The sequence below is a fragment of the Capra hircus genome, chromosome 25 (genome assembly GCF_001704415.2).
Source record: "Capra hircus breed San Clemente chromosome 25, ASM170441v1, whole genome shotgun sequence".
Taxonomy (NCBI): domain Eukaryota; kingdom Metazoa; phylum Chordata; class Mammalia; order Artiodactyla; family Bovidae; genus Capra; species Capra hircus.
This window is the reverse complement of record NC_030832.1, coordinates 42,042,980-42,067,136: the sequence shown is the minus strand read 5'-3', so window position 1 is coordinate 42,067,136 and position 24,157 is coordinate 42,042,980.

The following is a 24,157-nucleotide window of genomic DNA, read 5'->3' as shown; positions in this document are numbered from 1 at the left end:
TGAAGCTTCTGGTTTCTGTGGCCTGCGCCGTGCTGCCCTCTCAGGGCGCTGTTCCAGCCGAGCTGGGAGTGGGGAGATGGGAGCAGTTCCAGGTGAGAATATCACAGATTTCCCCTGACTTATTCAGCGTTTAATCATTTTTCCTGGATAAATGCCTTTTGGTCAATTTTGAGGATACTGAAATGGTTATTTTTTATCTTTTTTTTTTCCACTATTTTTATAGTTTTGGGGAAAGGATTTGGCAGCCCTCTTCCTCCAGTGTGCTGGAAGACCCATCTCGTGGTGCCACCTTCTAAAAACACAACTTTTAAAAACAGGCAGCTCCATGAGTTATCACAAAGTGAAATTCGTTTCAGAACCAGCTAGTTCAGAAAATAAGACGTGACTTGCATCCCGGGACGTCCTCGTGTTCCCACGTGGTTGTTACCCCCTCTTTTCTCCTTAAAGGGAAACACTTCTCTGATGTTTAATCCTATCGTGTCCTGTTTTTATGCTTTGCATGAATGTGTGTGTCACTCAGTTGTGCCCGACTCTCTGCGACCCCATGGACTGTATCTCGCCCGGCTCCGCTGTCCATGGGATTCTCCAGGCAAGAATACCAGAGTGGGTTGCCGTGCCCTCCTCCAGCGGATCTTCCCGACCCAGGACTGAACTCGGGTCTCCTGCGCTGCAGGCGGATTCTTCGCCGTCTGAGCCGTGAACTAACGACACACATTCCTTCGAGGCCAGCTTTCTTGCTCGGCGCGCCTCTGTGAGACCCGTGGCGGCCGTGCTGCGCGCGCCATCCGTGTCTCCAGCGCTCCTTTTCCTTTGCTCTGCCCTGCTGCTGATGGGCGTTGGGGTCTCCCAGTCTCCAGCGACCGAGGCTAGTCCTGTTAGGAGCGTCCTTGCACTCGCCTCTTGGTGGGCGTGGGCACCCGTTTCTCAGCAGTGGGGCTGTGTGTGAGGTTGTGGGGCTGTGTGTGGGGCTGTGGGGCTGTGTGTGGGGCTGTGTGTGAGGTTGTGGGGCTGTGTGTGGGGCTGTGGGGCTGTGTGTGGGGCTGTGGGGCTGTGTGTGGGGCTGTGGGGCTGTGAGTTCAGTCTGAGACGTGCTTGCAGGAGCTGATGCTCTCCTGAGGCCGCCCCGCCCCCGTCAGCGCCGCGTCAGTACTGATGGTTCTGCGCCCTTGGCAACACTCGGTCCTGTCCTTTTCGTTTTGCCCCTGCTAAAAGGTGGGCACCTTTTCCTATGTTTCTTGACCAAACATTGTTCAAAACTTTGACCCATTTCTTTCTGTTGAGATTCCTGCCTTCGTCTTACACGCCTGTAAGAATTCTTTACATTCTTTTCCAGTCTCGATTGTCTGGGTTTTCCGCATCTCCCCCACCCTGTGTCTTGACAGCCCCTCTTCCACTCGCGTCTTTGAACGAGACGTTCTTCATTCTGCTGTAGCAGGCCACGTTCCCTTCAGCGTTGGAGCTTTTCGTTAGCTTAAAGCACAATCTTTCCTCACCTCAGGTTTCTGAAGAGGCTCCTCTAGACGCTTCATTGTTATTTGACTTTCAGTCCATGTGGAATTAATTTTTATTCTATGGTGTGAGGTAGGGATTGGTTCATTTCTTTTCATATATATTAATCCAGTTGATCTCACACCTTTTATTAAAAACACCACCCCTTTACAATGCATGATTTCATCCATTTTAAGCTTAGCATTTTTGGGATCCATTGTCGATCCCATGCAGTCATGATGAATAATTCAGAGATATCTGGGTACCTTTTGTCCATTTCTCCCCAGGAGTAACATCTTGCAAACCTATATGGCAACTGGGATATCGACAGTGATGCAGTCCAGATCCAGAACATTTCCATCAATACAGAGACCCTTACCGCTTTTTGTAGCCACATGGCCGCACTCAGCTCCCTCCCCTCTGACCCCTGGCAGACGCTGATCTGTCCGCCACTGGTCTGACTTTTGTCTTTTCACGTAGACTCTATAAGTGGAATCATGTGTTATGTGACTTTGGGGGGCTGGATTTGTCTTCACTTAGCAGAATTTCCTGGAGGTTCATCCAAGTTTTATTTGACAAAAGCCCTCTGGTTCTTGTAGCTGAGTAATGACACTGTGTCTCAGCTGGCCTCTGTGCAGGGTGCCCTGTGTGTATTAGTCACGCTTGTGAGCGTGCTTGCTAGTGTGTGAGCACAGGCTCAAGGCTGTGCAGGGTCCTGCTCTCTGTTCCATTAATATGACGTGTCTGGGGTCATATCATATGATGGTACAGCCAGAGGCCTGAGGGGCACATGGGGAAGAAGGCCGCTTCCCTGCGTGGACCCCACAGGTGTGGGCTGCTCAGGGACCGTGTGCATGTTTCTGGGTGTTTGGATAACTTGGGGGTTTCAGATTGTCCTGTTGCCTGGGATCTGCAGAGGGCTCCTCTGGGAAGGTTTAGACCATCAGCTGGAGCCCTTGGGAAGCTGTGGAGTCGGTGGCGAGGGCGGAACATGTCCCTTTGTCTTCCCTCATTTTGGCACATCCTCCCACCACGTTGTCCATTTACAGCCACTCCTCTCGGCGTGGCGCGGTGTGAAGCCTCCGCAGTCCTGTGTCTGTTGCAGATGGGGGGGGGGTGGGGTCTCAGGTTCTTGACCAAGTTCACGTGGTCCCTGAAGCAGGGCCAGTGGGGAGGGCCTCTCTGGAGACGGGAGCCCTTCCTCAAGCTGGCAGGGATCAGAGCCGATGCCGGCGACAGAACGGGGACTCCTGGAGCTGCCTGAGTAGCTGTGTCCTGGAGAGGACCCTGGGTCAGGATGCGGGAACCTGGGCTCTAGCCCGGGCCCAGCGCTGTCTGCCTTCCTCTTCATAAATGGATGGGTAGGCGGCTGAGGTGGTGGGTCTGTAGACGGATGTGACTGGATGATGAGTGAAATGCATGGAGGATAATTGGTGAGTAGATGGGGGATGGATGGATAAGCTGGATGGATGATGGGATGGATGGATGATGGATGATGGGATGGATGGATGGATAAGCTGGATGGATGATGAGATGATGGATAAACTGGATGGATGATGAGATGATGGGTGATGGATGAATAGCTGGATGGATGGTGGGATGGATGGATGGTGGGATGGATGGATGGGTGGATGAATGATGGATGGATAAACTGGATGGATGATGGGATGATGGATGATGGATGAATAAGCTGGATGGATGATGGGATGGATGGATGATGGATGATGGATGATGGGATGGATGGATGGATAAGCTGGATGGATGATGAGATGATGGATAAACTGGATGGATGATGAGATGATGGGTGATGGATGAATAAGCTGGATGGATGGTGGGATGGATGGATGGGTGGATGAATGATGGATGGATAAACTGGATGGATGATGGGATGATGGATGATGGATGAATAAGCTAGATGGATGATGGGATGGATGGATGATGGATGGTGGGATGGATGGATGGGTGGATGAATAAGCTGGATGGATGGGTAGATGGCTGAGGTGGTGGGTCTGTAGAAATGCATGGAGGATAATTGGAACGGTGAGTGGATGGGGGATGGATGGATAAGCTGGATGGATGATGGGATGGATGGGTGATGGATGAATAAGCTGGATGGATGATGGGATGGATGGATGATGGGATGGATGGATGATGGGATGGATGGATGGATGGATGGATGATGGATAAACTGGATGGATGATGGGATGATGGATAAACTGAGTGGATGATGAGATGATGGATGGGTGGATGGATGATGGGTGGATGGGTGATGGATAAACTGGATGGATGATGGGATGGTTGGATGGATGGATGGATGGATGATGAGATGATGGATAAACTGAGTGGGTGATGAGATGATGGATGATGGATAAACTGGATGGATGATGGGATGATGGATGGTGGGATAGATGGATGGATGGGTGATAGATAAGCTGGATGGATGATGAGATGATGGATGGATGGATGATGGATAAACTGGATGGATGATGGGATGGTTGGATGGATGGATGGATGATGAGATGATGGATGGGTGGATGGATGATGGGGATGGGTGATGGATAAGCTGGATGGATGATGGGATGGGTGGATAATGGGATGATGGGTAGATGGGTGATGGATAAGCTGGATGGATGATGGGATGGTTGGATGATGGGATGATGGGTGGATGGGTGATGGGTAAGCTGGATGGATGATGGGATGGTTGGATGATGGGATGATGGGTGGATGGGTGATGGGTAAGCTGGATGGATGATGGGATGGGTGGGTGGATGGATGGACAGATGTGTGAGGAAGGAAGGATGGATGCTGAACAGGTGATTGGGTGGCTGAAGGATGCGTGAGTGGAGGATGGATGAATTGCTGATGGTGGGTGAGTGGATGATGGGTAGATACGCCTGCAGGGACTGAAGACACACACTGTCAGTGTGGACAAAGGTTTGGAATAAATGGGAGTGTAGACGGCCCCTGGCTCAGAGACAAGTGGCACCAGACTGCAGGTGGGGATCCTGAGGGCCAGGGAGGGGGCTGGGGCGAGCTCACAGAGGCGGGTAGTCGCAGAGCAGAGGCTTGAACCCCAATCTGCCTGAGTCCACTTCCAGGCCTCCTGCCAGCCCTTCCCCCCTAGAAAGGCAGGGGTAACCGAGGGATCCGGCACCTCACGCAGACGCCAGCAGTGGTCCTGGCAGACGGGTCAGCTGGCGCGCTCTGGGCGTGTGCAATGGGCCCAGGGATCTGGGGTCTCCACCCACGGCTGCCCCTTGAATGGCCCTGCAGGTCCTCAGCCCTTACCCCGAAGCGGGTGAGACCTCGAGGTCGCTGTTGGGGGACGTGTGGCCCCTCCGCCAGTCTCCCCACTGTGAGGTGGGGCAGGGTCAGGGTGCCCCGAGTGAAGACCGCGCTGGGCTGAGGCCCCGCTGCCCAGCCTTGTCTGCGCCACCTCAGGCCAGTGGGGCTGGCCGCTGGGATTGTTTTCCGTGGACCCCAGGTGGGCAGCGAGAGCTGGGGTGTTGAGGAGTCCATGTGGGCCCCGGCCTCTCTGAGGAGCTATCTTGGCCCCGCACCCAGGATGTCACTTGGCTGCGTCTGGAGGCTGGGCCAGGGAGCCCGGGAAATGTTCAACTTTGAGAAATGGACCTTCACAGCTCATTAGGCGTCCGTTGCGTGGCCGGGTGCCTTGGGCGGCAGGGGAGGAGGAGGACGCCGTGGCGTGAAATCACCGGGGTACTTAAAGGCCGCTCTGCACCCCTGGCTAGCGCCTCGAGCTGCCCAGTGCGACGGTGCCTGGCCAGCCATGCGTTCAGGACGGCCATGTGGCTGGCGGGGTGGCGCCCAGGCTGTGTGCAGCAGCGTGAGCCCGGCCAGACCCTCCTGGTGGCTTCTGTCTCCTGGCGGCCACTTGTGACACGAGGCCTCAGCTTCTCCACCTGCCCCGAGATTGGTGGGCTGAGCGGAAGGCAGGGTGACTGGGAGGATGGTTAGGAGCCATTGTGAGGCCTGGGGGAGAGTCTGCTGGCACCCACGTCCTCCAACCCCCACCCAGGTGCTGCAGCCAAACCCTGCCCCCCAGGGCTGCTCACTGGGGCCCAGACAGCTCCGTCCAGCCTGCCTGCCTGCGGCTGGGCTGGCAGAAGACCCTCGTGGACCCGTCAGGGGCTGCAGGGCCAGGCCGGGCTGCTCGCTTTATCCGGGCAGAGACCCCCCTCTCTGGCCTCACACCCGCTGGCCATCCTGCCTAGTGGAGAGGCTTCTCTCTCCTCGGCCTGGCTGGGAGGGCCCTGATGCCAGCGGAGGCGGACAGGGAGCCGGGTGGGGTGGCCAGGAGGGGCCCGTGACATCAGCAGAGGCCAGGCTGCCGTGTGATGCTCTCAGTGTGGAGACCTGCTCTCCTGCACTCCGCTGTCTGCGGGAGATGCAGGGCTCATAGACGGGAGGCACCGGGCTGGACTGCAGCTGGGGCTGGTGGGGGGAGAGGCAGGGCCGGGACCTCCCCGCACAACCTCCCGGACTGTCCCAGGGCTCTGTGACCGTGGGGGAGCTCCCCTGTCTCTGGGCCTCATTTCTAGTGGGAAGTTGAGGGAAGCTTCCTGAATCCCCACCTCGAGAGTTGAATGAAAGGAGGCAGTGAAAGAGGGCGCCTGCTTCCCCCCTCCCCGACCACGTGCTGGGCCGTGGGGTCAGGGGTCAAGGTCCAGGGGAGGCCCAGTTGGGCCGCCTGCACCCCTGGATAGGCACGTGCCACGCACAGCCTGTATCTACCCCGAATGTGGGCCCACCTCCAGGTCAGAACACGCAGGTGTGTGTGTGCAAGCATGCACACGTGTGGACAGCGTGGGCGCACCTGCAGACCTGTCTGTGTGCCCAGCCCCTGTGGATACCTCGGGGGTGCCCACGGCCCCACCTGAGCACGCTCCCCCCACCGGCTCGTCCCCGTGGCACCCCCAGGCATGGAGCGGGTGTCTGGGAGGCCTGGATGGTGCCGACAGGTGGATGCGTGTGGTGGGGTCCCCAGGGGCACTGGCCCCATCAGAGCCCCGGGGTGGGGGCTCCCGGAAGATGGGGAAATGTTTCTCTCTTCCCTGGAAACGGCCCCCCTCCCCGAGAACAGGAGTAGGTGGGAAGCTTCCGGAAGCCCCCATCTGGCTGTGATTCACACAGGATGTGCTGGGGCCGTCACAGCTGAACAGCACCCCGCCCCCAGGGGTGCCAGACGCAGCGGGGAGGCCTCTGGAGGCCCTGGGCTCCTGAACTCGCTCCTGCCTTCTGAGAGGGGAGCCGAGGCCGAGGACAGCCTCAGCCGTGGTCTCCCCGCTGCCCTGGGCAGACGTGGCCCGCCGGCCTGTCTGGAAGGAGTGGGGCTCAGACTCGGAACGGCCTTGCCCTGTGCCACGCTCGGCCTGTTGGCCAGGTGGCTCCCCTGAGTCCTGCGCCGTGTGGCCGGCCATCCGAGTTCAGCCTTTGCCGCAAGACCAGGCAGGCCCAGCCCCTCTCCTCCCATCTGCCCGCCCGTGAAGTCACCCGCTCAGCTGGCAGGGTTCCCATGGCAACCGCAGTGACGTCACAAAGGGCCTGGGAGGCTGGAGGGGGTGGGTGAGGACAGAGGGGATGTCTGGCTTCTGTCACCCACAGGCACTGCTGCGGGGGTGAAAGGGGGCCCGAGTGTCCCCCACCGCTTGCAGAAAGGAAGCCCCCTCCCTCAAGGGGGTGCCCCCGCACCCGCTGCCCAGGTGTGGGGATGCTAGCCGCTGTGCGGGCAAAGACCCAGGCTCAGAAGGCATCACAGTTGCTGCACCTCGGCAGCCGTGCTCTGCCAGCCACCCACCACCTCACCTGGGGCCTGTCCGGGTCCCCTGAGACCACGGGCAGGTGACGCTGCCTGGTGGGGGTGGGAACCAGACTTGAGTTTCTGGGTCTCATCGGAGCTAGTCTGAGAGGCACTGCGGAAGAAAGCAAGCGCTTTCTGTTAAAGGGTGGTGGGCGCCCTGGGAGGCCTGTCCCCCTGCTGCCCGTCAGTGCGGGGCAGGGCTGCTGGCCGCAGGTGTGGGGGCCTCCTGCCTGCTGGGGCCAGACGCAGCCCCCTGTTCCACCTGGGGCCGTTGGGGACCCCTCACCCGACTTGCTGCTTCTGTGCCCGTCACTGCTCACGTGGCATCATAAACGATGCGGGGCACGCTGCTGCTCGGCCAGGCAGCCCGGCACGCACTCGGTGTTGGGGGAGGAATCCGCCCCCCGACCTGGAGCCTGCTCTGCCCCCAGCCCGGCCAGGACTGTGATGACTGCCTCCTCTCGTGACGTCCACTCGATGCTCCTGCTGGCCTGGGTGCTGGACACCTTCGTCCCCTCGACGCCTGAGAACCAGCCTTAGTCCAGAGAGACGGGGACCCACCTCCCCGACTCCGCTCCGCCCGCTCCCAGTGCCAGCCTGCACCCTCCCCCTTGCGCCAACCCTGGGGCCAGGCAGGGGGAGGCCGGAGGCAGAGGAGCAGGCACAGCCCCTGCTCTGAAAACCCGGCTGGGTGTAGGCATCCCTGGTTCCCGTGCACAGGTTCCCGGCTGGGTGTAGGCATCCCTGATTCCCGTTCACAGGTTCGCTCAGCGGGCCTCGTGGCCCCTGCCCCGTGCCAGGCCTGGGGGTGGGAGACCAGTCCTCGCCCTTGTTGGATGTGCCCCTGGGGAGCGCGTGCCCTGTGCTTGGCCTGTCCTGATGTAGTCGCCAGGACACAGGAGGCACGCACGGTCCCTGCGCACGTGGGGTCAGTGGGGGTGGCGTGCAGACGTGGAGATACAGGAGGACGGGCCTGTGGGCGTGGCCTGGGGCGGTCCGCGGGCTCCCTCTGCAAGAGCAGGCTGGGGAGGCTTTCTGGAGGAGGTGGCGTTGAGCGCTGGTCCAGGCCAGGGTCCAAGCCCACCCTGCCATCTACCTTGAGATCTGGGAGAAGCCCTTCCCTCTCTGGTTGGGGCTTCCCAGCAGGCATGTGGACGTCCGGGGAGATGGGGTGTCAGGGTTGGCTGTGAGCGGGGGTGGGGTGAGAGGATGCGGAGCTGGTGGTCCTGGGGAGGGGGAGCCCCCGCCCTCTGGCAGGACGGATGCCGCTCAGGCTGCGTAGGGGGTGGCCAGAAGGGTCTCCTGCCTGTGTCCACTCATAGAGACGCAGACGAGCCTGGGGCCTCGGCCCGGCGAGGACAGCAGCCCCTTCTGCCCATCTGCCCCGCTGGGGGTGTCTTGACGGTGGGGGGGGTGCACAGACGAGGAGGCCGTCCCGAGCCCCACCCGCCTGTCCGCTGGGCTGAGCGTCCGGTCCGCGGCCCACGCGGAGGCGGGGCTCTGGCGGGGGTGTCTGGGGTCAGGTTCCTGCCTGACTCCTGCTCACTGGCCGTGGGGCCCCAAGGCTATGTTCTCACCTGTCAGAAGGGCTCGTGGAGGGAGGAGGACAGCTCACCGCGGGTGCATGTATTTCCCCTTTGATTTCCAGCCCTTTCCAGAATCTGCCCGCCCCCCCCCCCATATTCTTCTGGGAACGTGTCTTTTTCCCCTTTTATCATGTCGCCGTCGTGAATGGGAAGGTGTGTGTCATTGTGGGCAGATGGGCCCGAGCAGGTGTTGGCCGGGCGGGAGCGCCCTTGGAGGGAGGTGCCCGTCCCAGGCTGCCCGGCAGCGGGGGTGTAGGGGCATCCTGGCAGACTGCGCTCAGCCTCAGGGCTCACCTGCCGCCTGGGTCCCAAACCGGGGCCACCTGGCCGGGCCGAGTGAAGAGGATGAAGTGTGGAACCGGCGCCCGTGGGTGCTCGCTGCGCCTGCTCAGAGCTCAGCTGGCCGGGTGGACTGGGGGCCGGGGTCCTGGACCGCCTGGAGGGAGGAGCCAGGGTCACTGGGCCGATGGTGGACGGTGTGCGGGTCCGGCTGCTTTTCTGGCCCGTTTCTAAGGAGGGTTTTCTGGAGCCCCCAGGACAGTGACGGGCTCTTCTGGGGATCTCACTTCTGTCTAGATGTATTTTTTTTTAACCTCTCACCTACAGTGCAACAGCTCACCACGTTCAGCCAGGGGGTCTGAGGGCTCCTCAGCCATCGTTTCAGGCAGACGAGCATGTTTGGAGCTTCAGTCTCGTATTTCTAATGATGGAGCCTCAGTCTCGTGTTTCTAATGAGCGCTTATCGAGCTCACAGCTCTTGCGGCCGGCCCATCAGGCCCCTGCCTCCCCTTGGCGGCGCTTCCTCTCTCGCGCCCTCCGAGCTGGCTTTGCCTTTGCCCAGCGGACTAGCGCGGCGGCTCCCGTCAGCCGAGGAGTGACGGGGCTGCAGCTGCAGAAGGTGGGTGGGGTGAGGGCCGCGGGCGCGTTAGCGTCAGCCCTGAGTTTTGCCCACGTCGAAGCATCAGGCCATCCTGGGTCGCAAGACGTTAATCGGCACCACCGCTTGTTTCTTTTCTTGCCTGGCATTTTAATAAAGGTAATAGTGTATTATTTCCCAATTATTTTTTTATGTCTGAAGATAACTATTTCTTCTCTAAAGCAAATTAGGAAAATGCTCAAAGGAGAAAAGAGCTGTGAGAATGGCCTTCCGGGCTTTCCTTCCCGTGAGGATGAGGGTTTGTTAGAGTGCTGGTGTCAATCCCCCTTAAATAACACAACAATCTGAAACATAACTCACTGCAGAGACGCGCGCACAGACCCCAAGGTGCTGTTTACTGAACTTTTCATAAAGTGTAACCAGCGCCTCCGTCAAGAGGCAGAACCCGCAGCTCCTGGAAGTCACCTCTTGGCCTTTCATGCCCTGCCCACCGGTGACCACGGTTTCTAGCAGCATTGTTTTGACAGAGTTTCTTGGTGGCTCAGTGGTAAAGAACCAGCCTGCCAATGCAAGGGAGGTGGATTTGGCGACACACTCGGGTATTCTTGCCTGGGAAGCCTGTGGATAGAAGGGCCTGGCAGGCTGCAGTCCGTGGGGCCGCCAAGAGTCCGACGCGACTTGGTGACGAGACAGCAACAGGAATCAGGGGTTTGTCTTGCTCTCGCACGTTGTGTGAATGGAGGCGCAGATAAGACGCTCTTCACGTCTGGCTTCGTCACACGCTTCACTCGTGAGAATCACGCTCCTCTGTTGGACGTGATGGTCCCTCCACCTCCGTTGCTGTGTGGCGTTCCCAGCTGTGCAGACGGCCCGGTCTGCCTGCCCCTTCTGGCACCGATGAGCGCTGTTTGCCGTGGGGGCTGCTCTGAACGCTGTTGCTAAGGACATCCTCGCGTGTATGTTTTGCGGGAGTCTGTTCATGATCCTGTCCGTCTGGGAGTGAACTTGCTGGCTCTGATCATTCACAGATCTTGAGTGGTTTCCAAGCTGCAAACTTTTCATCAGCATTATTGAAATGACGGTGCAGTGTTTGGAGAGGGTGCCCTGTAACGGATGCACAGTCCTCCTCAGATGGAACACTTCCATGGGCTCCAGTTTTTTCTCCTCTATATTAAGAGGCAGTGGCAATCTTTGGCCTAGTTCCTCTTTGGGATTATTTCTTTATGATAGGTTCTTGGGAGGAAGACAGTTGGCCCAAAGGCTGGACTTGCCTCCCCCACTCCCGGGACTTTTTCAGATTGTCAGATGGTTTCCAGGTGGCTCACTGGTAAAGGGCTTCCCTGGAGCTCACATGGTAAAGAATCTGCCTGCGATGTGGGAGACCCAGGTTCGATCCCTGGGTCGGGAAGATCCCCTGGAGAAGGGAATGGAAACCCACTCCAGTATTCTTGCCTGGAGAATCCCGTGGACGGAGGAGCCCAGTGGGTGTGTCCACGGGGTCACAGAGTCGGACACGACTGGTAAGAGAGTCTGCCTGCCAGCGCAGGAGACGGCGGTTCCATCCCTGGGTCGGGAGGATCCCCTTGGGGAGGTCGTGGCAGCCCGCTCCCGTGTCCTTGCGTGGAGAATCCCGTGGACAGAGTAGCCGGCGGGCTCCGGTGAATGGGGTTGCAGAGTTGGACGGGACCGAGTGCCTGAGCAGGCACGCGTGGTGCGGTGAGCGTACCGGGATCGTGGATGGACACGGCAAGGATGACCATTGTGTGGACGCCGCGCAGCCGCAGTCAAGGGGAGAGGCCGCGAGGGAGCTTCGCCAGCCCCCGGGAGCCCTTCCAGCTTTCCTGTGATGCAGCCCTCTTGCCGTTCCCACACACAGACGGCGCTTTCTGGGACGGCCCATGTGTGCACTTTACATAAACGTGCCCCGTGCACCCACAGTCCTTTTGACTGCATCCTTCTGGGCAGCAGTACTTGGGGACGATTCATCCGCTCATCACGGGTGGATTTTCCTTGCTGCAGAGCAGTCCCTTGCTAGGCCTGGACCAGACTGGTCCCTGCTCTGGGGCTGTGGTGAGCCTCTGTGCGTGTCTTTGGCTGTGGGAGTGCCATAGTCTGAGCTTTACACCTGGGGAGGGGGTCTCTGCTCTCGGAATGTACAGGCGTGCGCCGGTCTCCTCCTCGGTGTGACGGTGAAACGGCCCCCGGAGCAGAGGACGTCTTCCTGTTTCACCACGTCCCCAACACAGCACTCCTGAGACTTGGAAGCTCCTCTGCCTCCGTAAATAATGAAGTTGAGCACCCTTTGTGGTTTGAGGTTTTTGGAGCCATTTGGATGTCCTCACTGGGGAGATGCCTTTTCAAGACCTCTCTCCATTTTCTGTGTTAGCGCGTTGCCTGTATTTTCCTCTTGAGTCTGTAGGAGCTGTCCACAGATTCGGGATGAAATGGCCTTTCCTCAGAGCAGATCGTCCTGACTCTCTGCGACCCCAGGGCCTGCAGCCCGCCAGGCTCCTCTGTCCATGCGATTGCCCCGGCAAGAATACTGCAGTGGGTGGCCGTGCCCTCCTCCAGGGGATCTTCCCGACGCAGGGGTCGAACCCACGTCTCTTGCACTGGCAGGTGGCTTCTTTACCACTGAGCCGCCGGGGACGCCCCGGGAACGCTTCACTTCTGGGGAGTAAAGTTCAGCAGTGTGCTCTCGCGTGTCCACGCGGAGGAGGCCTTCCTGGCTTCCAGGGTGTCCACGCGTCTCTCTGTCGTCTCCTTAGATATGTCGTTCGTTTCGCTTTGAGGTCTGTAGTCACCCTGGAATTGACTTTTCATGTGGTGTGCCGTAGGAGGCTGATTCCATTTTCCTCCCAGACGTCTGGTTTCTTGATTTGCTGGTCTCCTCTGTCATAACAAGGGCTGACTCCTGGTTCATGGGGTGAGCTTCCTGTTTCGGTCCGTGGGCTCGTTTTCTGATCTCGTACCATGAACATGCCGAGTTTCCTTGGTTGTGCGATAAACTATCTGATGAGTAATCACGCCCCCCACCCCCCGCCCCGCAACTCCACCTTGTTCTTACTTAGGACCATTCTAGGCCCTTGGCGCTTCCATGTAAATTTCAGAGTCAGCTCGTCAGGTTCCGCAAAAAGAAAAAAATTTCCAGGATTTTGATTGTGATTGCATAGACTCTGTGGATCAATTTGCAGTGTTGAATTTTAATAAGCGTTCATGTTCTGCTTACTACAGATGTATAGAAACTCACTTTACGTTTGAATATGGATTTTATATCTAGGGTGCTAAGTTCCGTCATCCATCACTGCATTTATACATTCTTTGGGATTTTTTTTTTTTAATGTAACACCTGTGAATAACTAGAGCTGTTTCTCCCTTTCTGAGTCATATCATTTTAATTTCTTTTTCTGGCCTTATTGCAATGGCTGAGCCCACTAGTACCGTTTTGAATAGAAGCGGTGGTAGCAGGCATCCGTCTGTTGTCCTTGATCTCAAAGGGGAAGTTCCAGCCTCACCAGTAAGCTATGCACACTTTAGAAGCTTTCTATCTGTATTGCCAAGTGACTTTCCAAAAAGATGGTGCTGGTTTCACCATAAGCTTAGCAGCACTTTTCTTTAGTTGCTTTTTTTTTTTGGTGGTGGTGGTTTTTAGATCACTGTTTATTTGATGAGCCTATACGGCGTCTCAGTGTAATTTTAAAAATTTGCATTTCCCTAATTATGCAAGAAGTTGAGCACGGTCTCATGTATCTGTTAACCGACTGTGTGTCCCCTCTGAGTCTCTTTGTTTACACAGCGTTAGTGGCTCCCTAATCAATTTGAGTTCTGTGCATAATGGAGTTGTCGTTTCTGCCGCACTTGCTGTTGATAGTTTTCCCTGTATGTTGTACGTCTCACATTTTTTAATGTTTCTTTACCTTACATTTATCTGGTCAGATCTGTCTGTCTCTCCTTGTACAATTTATTCTGTCCCTCCAGAGCTTGGAAAGCCTGTCTCTCTCCTGAGGACTGCTAAGCATTGAGTTCTGTTTTCATCCAGTTTTTTTTTTTATGGTGTAATATTTCATATTTAACTGTTTACTCCATCTGGAACTTGTGGGGCTGTGGGGTGTGAACTGAGGAGTTAATTGCTGCTCGAAGTTAAGGAGGAAGGGGCCTCATTTGCACTTCCAAGCCTGGGGCCCCGGCTTCCCTTCAGCAGGGCTGAGTGGGAAGAGATTAAAGGGAGGAGGGGAGGTGGTGTGTCTGCAGCCAGCCTGGGAGCTGTAATTACCGCGTCCCTGGCTGCCACTGCCCGACTTTAAGTCAGAAGCAAAGAGCTGTCAGGCCGGCTGAGGAGTGTCCTGGGTGATCCCAGGCCAGTCTCTCTCTGGGACTGAGTTTCCTGGCTGCAGAGGGGTGGCACTGATGACCCCTGTCCTGGGTGCCGTCACGGGAGCGAGTCCTGCAGGAGGTGGGGGGCGGGGCGGGGAGTCAGGCCGGCGGGCGCAGGTCCCGGATCCCGTGTGCAGTAACTCCTCCGAGCCTTGGCTTCTCTGCCTGGAGGCCAGGGTCACAACACCGAGGTGCCTGCCTGGCAGGGTCGTGCCTCTGCTGTGGTGGCCACTGTTCAGGGACCCCAGCTCTGATGGGCCGGGGACACCCCCTCCCCTTCCTCAGCACGCCAGACCAAGCTGGGTGGCCGGCACACAGAGCCCCGTGTCTGCTTCCCGACCCAGGGAGTGGGTCTGGGGAGCCCCGCCCGGCAGGGTTCTGCCACGCAGGCGGCTGCCTCCCCAGCCCTGTCCGCCCCGCAGGGCCCCCTCCTGCCCTTCCACTTCCTGACTTGCCCTTCGCTGGAAACCAGCCACTCCGTACCGTGGACCCAGCAGAGCAAGGAGAAGCCACCCGGCCTGGGATGAGCCCAGGGACCCGTCTGGAGCCTTGGGTGGGGGGAGGGTCTGCCGTCTGTCCAGCTCAGCAGGCAGTGGAGGGAGGTGGGGTGCTGAGGAATGGAGCGCTCCCTGGAGCCCCCCAGAGGCAGGAGGGAGCTGAGACCGTGTGGGGCACCCCTGCCCCCTGGACGCCCCAGGAGGGCACCGCCCACAGCAGCTGCCCTGGAGGGGCCTGGGCAGCTCAGTTCACCCCCTTCCCCCAGCCCTCGAGTCCCTCCGTCCTGCCCTCTCTGGGGTTGGCACCAGGATGGCACCCTGCCCCAGCCCCTGGCACAGCAGGTGCGCAGACTGCAGGGGCCTGGGGTGGCAGCGCCCCACGGCTGAGCCTGCCGCGTGCCAGGCGCGTGCCTGGCGAGCCTGCCGGATGTGGGGCAGTGGGGTCAGGTCGGGGCGGAGGCCTTTGTGAGGGGGAGCGCACGCCAGAGGCGGAGAAGAGGCCGTGGAGCGTCTGTGTGAGAGCCGAGCCTGAGCTCGGCGGGTCAGGGGGTGCGCCTCCTGGGCCCTGCTTCACAGGCGGGCTTTGGCTCCGGACCGTGAGGCAGGCCCAGGTGGATCAGGACGTTTCCTGCCGCCCGGAGTCCCCGCGCCCCAGCCCCGTGGAGGGTGCGGGCTGGAGGAGAGGGCCTGGGGGGGGGGGTGCGGCGCAGCTGCGGAAGGCGGGCTGCTGGCATCAGCAGGAGCCCCTCCTCCCCTCCCCAACAATCATGGCAGAAACTATGCAAATGGTATAATTACTGGTGTTTGTTTTGCTGATTTAAGTGCTTGAAATGCAAATATCAAGTGTGGGCCTTTCCTCCGTCCCACCCTCACCCGGACTGACGTCTGGGGGGACGCGGGTCTCTGTCCCACCCTCACCCGACCCGGACTGACATCTGGGGGGACGCGGGGCTCCGTCCGTGGAGAAGGGTTGGGGACCCCTCCCCCACTGCCCACCTCTGCTGCCGGAGGGCCATCCGGACGCGGTGGGCTGCCGGGCCCCCACCCAACCGTGGGCACGGCGCTCCTTGGAAGGGAGCCTTGGGCACCAGACGGTCAGCCCCCAGCCCCAGGTCACCTGTCCGAGGGGTGGACCACAGCCGCGAGGCCACCAGGGCAGCTGAGGGAGGGTTGTGGGGTTTGTGGCCCGCTCCCCCGCTGGAGAAGCCCGGCACAGCTCAGTCGCGGTGAACCGGAGACTCAGAGTCCCCGGGAGGCCTTTGGGGCCCCTGGTGAACCCCCAGCTTCTGTGTGTGCGCCTGCCCGGGGAGGGGCGGGGGGACTGTCGCCTTCAACTCCTCCAACCCAGGGGGTCTCTGGGGCTTTGGGGCCCCTGAGGCCTGTGGGTTCAGACCAGCCTGGGTGGTGGCCAGTGAGGGGTGGTCACCGTCATCCCCGTGGTCTGGCGGGGGAGCTGAAGCGTGTCGAGGTCACCCGGGTCGCCGTGTGTCCGTGGGGCGCCCGCTTCCCTCCCCACCCCCCACTCCGGGTCTCCCGCCCCGGCTGCGCCCCCCGAGCCGCACCCTCAGCCGCGGGCCTTACCTGAGCTCCTCCTGGGAGTCCGGCATCTCTGGGCTGTTCAGGCCAGTGGATTTCCGGTAGCCGCACGGGAGGAATGGGCACAGCCCCAGAGAGGCCTCCCACCGGCCCGAGTGTGGCCAGAGGCGGGCGGGGGCTGGGCCCCAGCTCCCCTGTGGTCCCCGTGGTGGGGCACCGGCTGGGGCCGAGTTGCAGTGAAGTGCAGTGAGTGTGTGGGCACACGCGGGCCTGGGAGGGTGTGCCTGTGCGCGCATCCGTGTGACCCGTGGGTCCGCCAGTGGAGCAGTGTGAACGGCCTGCTTCTCCTCACACGCCTGTGAGCCGGGCCCGCTCCGCCCTGGCCGGCAGTGCTGGACGTCTGAGGGCAGCTGGAAGCCCTGCCCTAGGCCTGCCTGGTGCTGCCCAGATGGCAGGGTGGGGGTCCCTGGCTTTCCCAGTCTGTAGTCAGGACTGGGTATACAGCAGGCACTCAGCACACGTGCCTTCCTGCTTCTCTGGGGCCTGGTGGGCGAGGCAGCCCCTCTGCCTGCTCCGGGCAGCTGGAAGGCCGACCTGGGGCGGTCAGGGTCCCGGGACCCGGCAGAGGAGAGTGGAGGCTGCCCGGGGTGGACCGAGGCTGTGGGTGGGAGCGGCTCTGGCCTCCCGCCCCTGGTCCCCAGGCTTTGGCTCTGCCAGGAAGCCTCCTGGGAGCTTCTGAGCCTCCACGTTCTATTTTTATTTCAATTACCTTTTCCTAGGCAGGTTCGGCCTCATTAGCATATTCAAATGCATCCATTATTATTTCAATTAGCTGTTAAGTAATTAAGTCTAATTGATGAGCATTCCCCCCACTTCCCCACATATTTTTTGGTTATTCACATCCGCTTCTAACCAACAATTTTAGGTAATTACACGCCACTCACTCATCTGTTTGCACACACTCTAGCGTGACAGGCGCCCTCCCCCCAGCCCCAGAGCCTGGGGGCTCCAGCGGGGGTGGGGGCTTCAGGCTGACGGCCTGGGGACGGCCTGGGGACCCCCTCGGCTCTTGCCCAGGCCCTCCTGAGGGTCACTGCCAGGGTTCCAGGGGCTAAAGGTGTCCCGGGGCCCCCTTACTCCCAGAGACCAGTTGTCCCAAAGACAGCACCTCCTCTGGGCAGCCCCTTAGCCCCCCAACCAGGTGGGACACAGGCCTTCAGTCAGAAGGGCAGGGGCCCGGCTCCTCTTGGCATCTCCGCTGGGTGCCCCCCTCCCTGCAGGTACCCCCTGCCTGGAAAGGGGGGGTCCAGCGATGGCGGTGTGAGGGCTCACGAGGCCCAGGAGGGCACTCAGGGTCCAGGGAGGTGGTGGATGACTGCTCACAGCTGGTGGGCAGGTGTGGGGCTCAGGCTGTAAACTGACTTCCTAAGCATCCGCCAGAGCCTGGCATGGGCCTAAGGCTTCTGTTTGGGGGCCTCTGCCCAGTGTCTCAGAGAAGGCAGTGGCACCCCACTCCAGTACTCTTGCCTGGAAAATCCCATGGACGGAGGAGCCTGGAAGGCTGCAGTCCATGGGGTCGCTGAGGGTTGGACACGACTCAGCGACTTCACTTTCACTTTTCACTTTCATGCATTGGAGAAGGAAATGGCACCCCACTCCAGTGTTCTTGCCTGGAGAATCCCAGGGGCTGGGGAGCCTGGTGGGCTGCCGTCTATGGGGTCACACAGAGTCGGACACGACTGAAGTGACTTAGCAGCAGCAAGCAGCAGCCCAGCGTCTGGGCCACCGCACGGTGGCGTGGGCTGGAGCCCCAGTAGCGACCAGAGGCCCAGCCGGTCTGAACTTGGGAGTTCTGTCGTCTCTGCTTCTGGGTCGGCCCTGCCTCTGCCCTCCTTGAGTACCGGAAGCCCCAGCCTTTCTCTTCCGTGATCCACGTGCAGGCACGCCCAGGGCGGAGGCTTCCGTGTGCCTGGCCAGCAGGGTCTTCCGAATGTCCCCACGTCCTTCTTACGTGCGCTCGCTCTGTCTCCGCACAGCGGGAGCTGCCGGAGACCCTGTGTCCTGCCTGGACGCCTGTCTGCCTGTGTGTCCTGGAATGAGGAGGTGATGCCCACGACCCCTACGGGGAGGAATCCACCCACCTGGGCTCCACAGATGGGCCAGCTCACCGGCGGGCCCTGAGCTGAAGGTAAGGGCCACCTTGCCTCATGGGCCATCTGGACGAGGCGGCCCTGCGACCTGGAGGCAGGGGTGCTGGGTCGTGGGCGGGCCTGCAGTCCTGCATGAGACCCGCTGTTGGACAGAAACAGACGGCCTTCAGGGTCCGACTCGTGCAGTGGCGATGCCTGCCCCAGAGAGGAGATGGCCAAGGCTTCAGGGCCCCCTCGGGCCTGAGAGGAGGAGCTCGGGGCTTTGGGAGACGCAGGGATGGTGCTCCGGCCTGTCCGTGTCCTCCCTGACGGGGCGCCCCTGCCCTGTGGGTTAAAGGAGGTTTTGTTTCCTCCTGCTTTGTGGGAGCAGATGCAGCATTGGGTTGGAGCGTGCGCTGTCGTGCCCACCGTGAGGCCGGTGTGTGTGGACGTGCCTCGTGTCTGCTTAAAGACAGGCTCCTTATCCTGAAGTGGACGCTGGACTGAACACCCAGTGAGTGAGGGGGTCGGAGCTGCCCTGCCGTGGCCGGGGGCTCGGTGACCGCGATGCCGTGTCTGCTGGGCGCCTTGTTCCGGCTGAAAAGTGCTGGACGGGCTGTCTCCCGTCGGCTCAGGAGTTGCAGATGCGCCCTCTTTGGGTGGTGGCTTGATTTCTTGGTTTCCCGGGCCTCTGACTCGGCAGCTCTGGCTCGGCTCCTGGGCCTGTGCCGTGGGGCGTCTGGGCCGATGGAGCTGGGCCGTCATGCCCCAAACCGGCAGGGGTGCTGTCTGTGAGCCGCGGCGCACAGGCCACTGACCGCGGACTTCAGGTTTGGGGTGTCTGTAGTGGGCCGTCGCTGCCGTTTTCTGCTGTGTAGAGGATTCGCTAAGCTGAGTGTATTTAGAGTGACTGTGACCTTGCGCTCTGCCAACTGTCGCTGGAGGTGATAGGAGGCGTTGGGGGGTTTGCGAGGCTTCCTCCTCCATCACACACTCCCCAGGCTTCTCCGTGGCTTTAGACGGAGGCCTCTGGGGGTGGCTCTGGAGGGGTGCGGAGGATGGGGACGACCCCCGCCGGGAACCGAGGCAGCGGCATCTGGCAGGCCTGGCCTGGGTGGGCGTCAGCGCGCAGGCGCAGCGGGCTGGGCCTGGATCGTGGGGTTCAGCCGCCTGGCCACTGCGCTGTCCATCATTCTGCAGACGGCCATCAAGTGCCTGCTGTTGGCCAGAGCCTGGTCATGGGGGTGGGTGGAGACCCTGCCCCCAGTCCTGGGGGAGGGCGGGCGTGAGAACACGCAGGTCGCGCTGGGCCAAGGGCTCGCCACTTGAGCTGATGTCGTTAAGGAGGCCGGGGAGGGTGGACTGGGCTTGACCGTCATGGCCACCAGCTCTGTGAGACAGTGGCCAGCGCCTGCCCCTCAGTGGGTCTCACGTTCCCATTGGAAACGTGGTGGGGTCCCCAAGACCCTTCTGCATGGGCCTGTTGAGAAGTTGAGAAGGCAGAACCATCTCGGGGAGGGGTCAGCTCTGACCACACAGCAGCCGGAGACCCCCGTGGGCGTCCAGACTGAGGCTCACACAGCAGCGGCGCTGTCCACTCGGGGGGGAGCGTGGACACTGAGGGCCCGGCTGGGTGGACTTGGGGTGCTGACCCCCGGCCACTGGCACGGCCACGGCGGCTGTCTATCCGCCAGGGTTTGGCCGAGTCTCCGGCGCTGGCTCAGTCCTTTCTCGCCCCGAGCCCCTTTCTCTCCCTGAGCCCCGCTCTCGCTTGAGCCCCTTCCTCTCTCGCCTCGAGCCCCTTTCTTACCCGAACCCCTTCTTGCCCCTGTGGTGCTGTCTCCCCAGGGTCCTTGAGTCCCTGGAGCGATCTTGGTGTCGGGCAAAACCCACTCTGCTGAGTTGTGGATGTAAAATGCTGAAAGGTCGCTCACCACCTCTGATGTCCCATTTTAAAACAAGTTCATTGAAGTATATTTGATTTACAGCGTCTTGGTTTCTGCTGTACAGGAAAATGGTTTAGTTACGCGTGTGTGTGCTTTCCCGTCGGGGTTCATCACGGGATATTGAGCGCAGGTCCCTGTGCTGGGCGTAGGACCGTGGTGCCCGTCCATCCTGGCTGCGCTAGTTTGCACCTGCTAGCCCCGAACTCCAGCCCTTCCCCCACCCCACCTCGTTCTTGGCTGCACGAGTCTGTCCTCCGATCTGAGTCTGTCTCCGTGTCATGGACAGATTCATTTCTGTCAGATTTTAGACGCCACATACGTGGGCTCATACGGCGGTTGTCCTCTTTCTGACTTACTTCACTTAGGACCCCCCGTTTTCTAAACCTGTGAAGTGGCGATAATATCCTTATCCTCCCGCATAAGGAGAACCTCAGTGGGGACGTGTCAGCTGCCCCACGTCCAGCAGGCACTCAGGAAACAGAGGTGGACACCTGCTCCCTGTCCCCCGGGCCACCCCAAGCGTGAAACAGGAGCTCCTCTGGTCCATCACGTTCCATGGATGCCAGCTCTTCCCTTCCCCGCGTGAGCCTGTCCCAGCGCATGGTAGCCTGTTGAGGTTCGGGCTTGCCTGAGCTGGTCTGGGCCTGCCGCTGAGCCCTCACACTCGCCCCAGGCTGCGTGTTCCACTGAGCCTGGCGGGAGGCAGACCTGAGTGAGTGTCTGTGGGGTGAATGGATGGGTGTTTCCCAGCCCCGCCCCACCTGAGAAGGCAGGTGGCAAAGCAGATGGCGGGGCCCCTGCGGGCCTGGCAGAGGAGCCTGCGCCCTGCCCTCGTCTTCTCCTGGAGGCTGGGGGGTTGGGCGGTTGTTCCCAGATGCCTTCCAGAGAGAACATTTTGTCATTTAGTGACTTGAACTTTCTCGGTCTATTCTTGCCTCCTTCCTCCTCCGTTTCCTGGTCCAAAGGCCTCGTCCCTAGAAGTTGCTTTTATTGAAGCAGTGACTAAGAGTCCAAGAGGGACCTTCTGAGTGTTCTAATGACCCCAGGTGACCCGTGGGGCAGGGCCCGCTCTGGGCCGGCCCCGTGTTCAGCCGGTTCAGAAGGACAGAGCCCCCATGGGCCTCTCTGGGCTGCAGGGGGCGGTCTGGGGGCCGGCAGAGCTGGAGCCTGGTGCCCCCCTGTAAGACCCCCGCCTCCAGGCTTTGGTTTTCTTGAGAAATGGGGGTGATGCTCTCCTCAGCAGAGCCAGCATGACATAGGGGTGACTTGCCATCCAGCAACTGTCAGGACGCCCCCCACCCGCCGCCGGCACGTCCCTGCCCCTCCCCCAGCCCCCCAGCCAGTCCCCCTCCGTCCCCCCCCCCCCCCCGCCCCTCTCCAAGGAGCGGTTATTTATCTGCCGGAAGGTGACAGGCGGCAGTGGCTGGAGGTGGAGCTGCTGTCCAGAGATCAGCTGGCGGCCGCGGAGCAAACAGCCCGAGCTAATTAGCAAAAGGTCACGCCCGCTCCTGGAGGCCCGGCTTTTGAAGTCAGGGCCTCACACAGACAGGCTGGAAGGAACTGAGGCTTTGAGTTAGTGGCTTGGTTACCAGAACGGCTTCAAAATCCTGCCCACAGCTCATCACTTGACCACCCAGCCCACAGCTCTGAGCCTCACCTCTTAGAAATTCCCGGTGCTGGGAGTCCAGCCACCCACTCCCGGCTCAGGCTGGACGAACCATGGATACCAGTCCCCAGTGTGGGTCCAGGGCTGGCCTCAACCCCCGCACCCCCCGGGCATCTAGCCCAGAGCCCAGGGGTGGACCGTCCATAGACCTTCCGCAGCAGCCCCCACGGGCCGCCCCCCCGCCCCCGCCTTCCCGCTGACTGCGTTCTTACTGTTTTTCCTCTTAAGTAAATTTACTTTTTAAAAACTTAAATACATTTATTTAAAAGGGAAGTTTTATGGCACTGGTACAAATGGAAAACAAGCCTCCTTTTCCATAAATAGAATTGATAATCATAAAAATAAATTCACTGGAAACAAAACAATGTTATTAAATTCTAGTTGGATGCTGGGGCTCAGGGGAGGCTCAGAGCCCAAGGCCTTCTGTCGCTTTATTAAAAAGGGAAAACGGCACGCGTGCAGAGGTGTTCGAGACGTGCTCGCCCCGGCCTGAGACTCTCTTGATGTGATCAGAAGCACTGCAAGGAATTAAATCGAGAGCAACTTTCCAGTGAAATTACTCAGCAGTGTTTTATGCCATGTCAGCAAGGGATTGGACTTGGCTGCACAAGGCAGAAACCTGATACTGTGTGGTCGAAGCCCACGCAGGGGCTCCTTTTCCTCTCATGTGAAGAGGGCAGCGGTGCGGGCAGCGCACAGTCTAAGGAATCTGTCAGCAGCTCTGGTTTCTTGTAGCTTCCCCTTGAGCCAGTCTCAGCATTTGTCCGCATGGCCTCCAAAGGCTGCTGCGCCTCCAGTCGTCATGTCTGCATCTCAGGTGGGAAAAGCAGGAGCGGCGAAGGGAGAGGCGTATGCTGGCCGCGTCCGTTCCCTGTTGGCAGGGCAACAGCTTGAGCCCGTTCTCGTTGCCCGCTGTGGCCCCCGATTGCCTCCTGACTGGCTCCCACTGAACGGTTCATCCCGGCTGCCTGTTGCTTGGTGCCTACTGGTTTCCAGGCAGTAGCCCCGGCCTTTGTGGTATTTGCAAGGCCGTGTGTGGCACTCGTGAGCTGAGTCATGGAAGGCATCCTTCCCCACTCCACCCACGCCCGCTCCTACCACTCACAGTGGGCTCAGCTCAAGCATGGTCCCGCCCAGCACCATTTCCCCTCCCCCAAGCTGCCGTTGCCACCCGCGGGGGTGTCCAGGTTCAAGGGCCCAGTCAGCCTGTACAGCGCTGCCCCAGGTGGGGGAGCAGCTCTTCCCGTCCCCCTCCTGCCTCTGGCAAAGCCCCCTTTGGCTCTTGCGTTCCTCCAGCTGGGGGCCAGGCCACCAGGTGCAGCGACTCTGCTCCCTAACCTTATCCTCTCATTTCCTCCTGGAAAGCGCCCCTTGTGGTTTCTGAGCTGAACCAGCAGGAGGAGAGTCGGGCTCGGAGGGAACTGGCCCCGGGGGCCCTTCTCCTTCAGGCCAGGGCTCCGGGTGTCCTGCCTGCTCCTCCTGAGTCCAGCCCTGCCACAGACTTGGTCCTTCGGCCTGAGCTCCTTCTCGCCCCCTCCCTCTTAGACTCGACCTCTGCCTCTGACCCCTCTCCTTTGAATCAGCGCTGAGGACCCACTCTAGGCCCAGATCTGAATGCGGGTCCCAGTGCTGGGCAGCTGCAGTCACGGGCAAGTTGTTTTACCTCTTCACCCATACGACGGGCTGACGGTAGCTGCTGGGGGCTCTTTGAAGTGAATGGGAGGCCCCCGGGGGCTCCCCACCTGTGCCTCCCCTTCCTCCCCACTACCCCAGGGAAGCCCACATTCTGTACACGTGGGCGCACACCGCTCTGTGGATACGGCCCCTGATATGGGGCCTGTGTCCTGCCCGCTCTGCCCAGTGACTCAGCGCCTCCCTCCCCAACTCCGCCCACTGAACTGGGACCCCAGCAGCCACCGTGGGCCCAGGGCTAGGGCTGCAGGAGGGAGGGGTCCAGGGAGGGGAGGCTGCTGCCCAGGCTAGGGTGACGGCAGCTGTGGGGGTGATGGGAGATGAGGTCAGTCAAGAAGGAGTGGGGTTTGGAGCCGGCGGAACCTGGGCAGGGGAGCCAGTGGGGGAATGAGCAGAGTTTTCTCGTTGTGGGGATTTGATAGGGAGGGACGCGGCCCAGAGCTCAGGAGACGATGTTTCTCTACAGACGACGTGGCGTGCGCGGCTTCTGAGACTCGAGGCAGTGCATAAGGCTCGGCTCCTAGCCGATGCCGGAATCTGCCCCC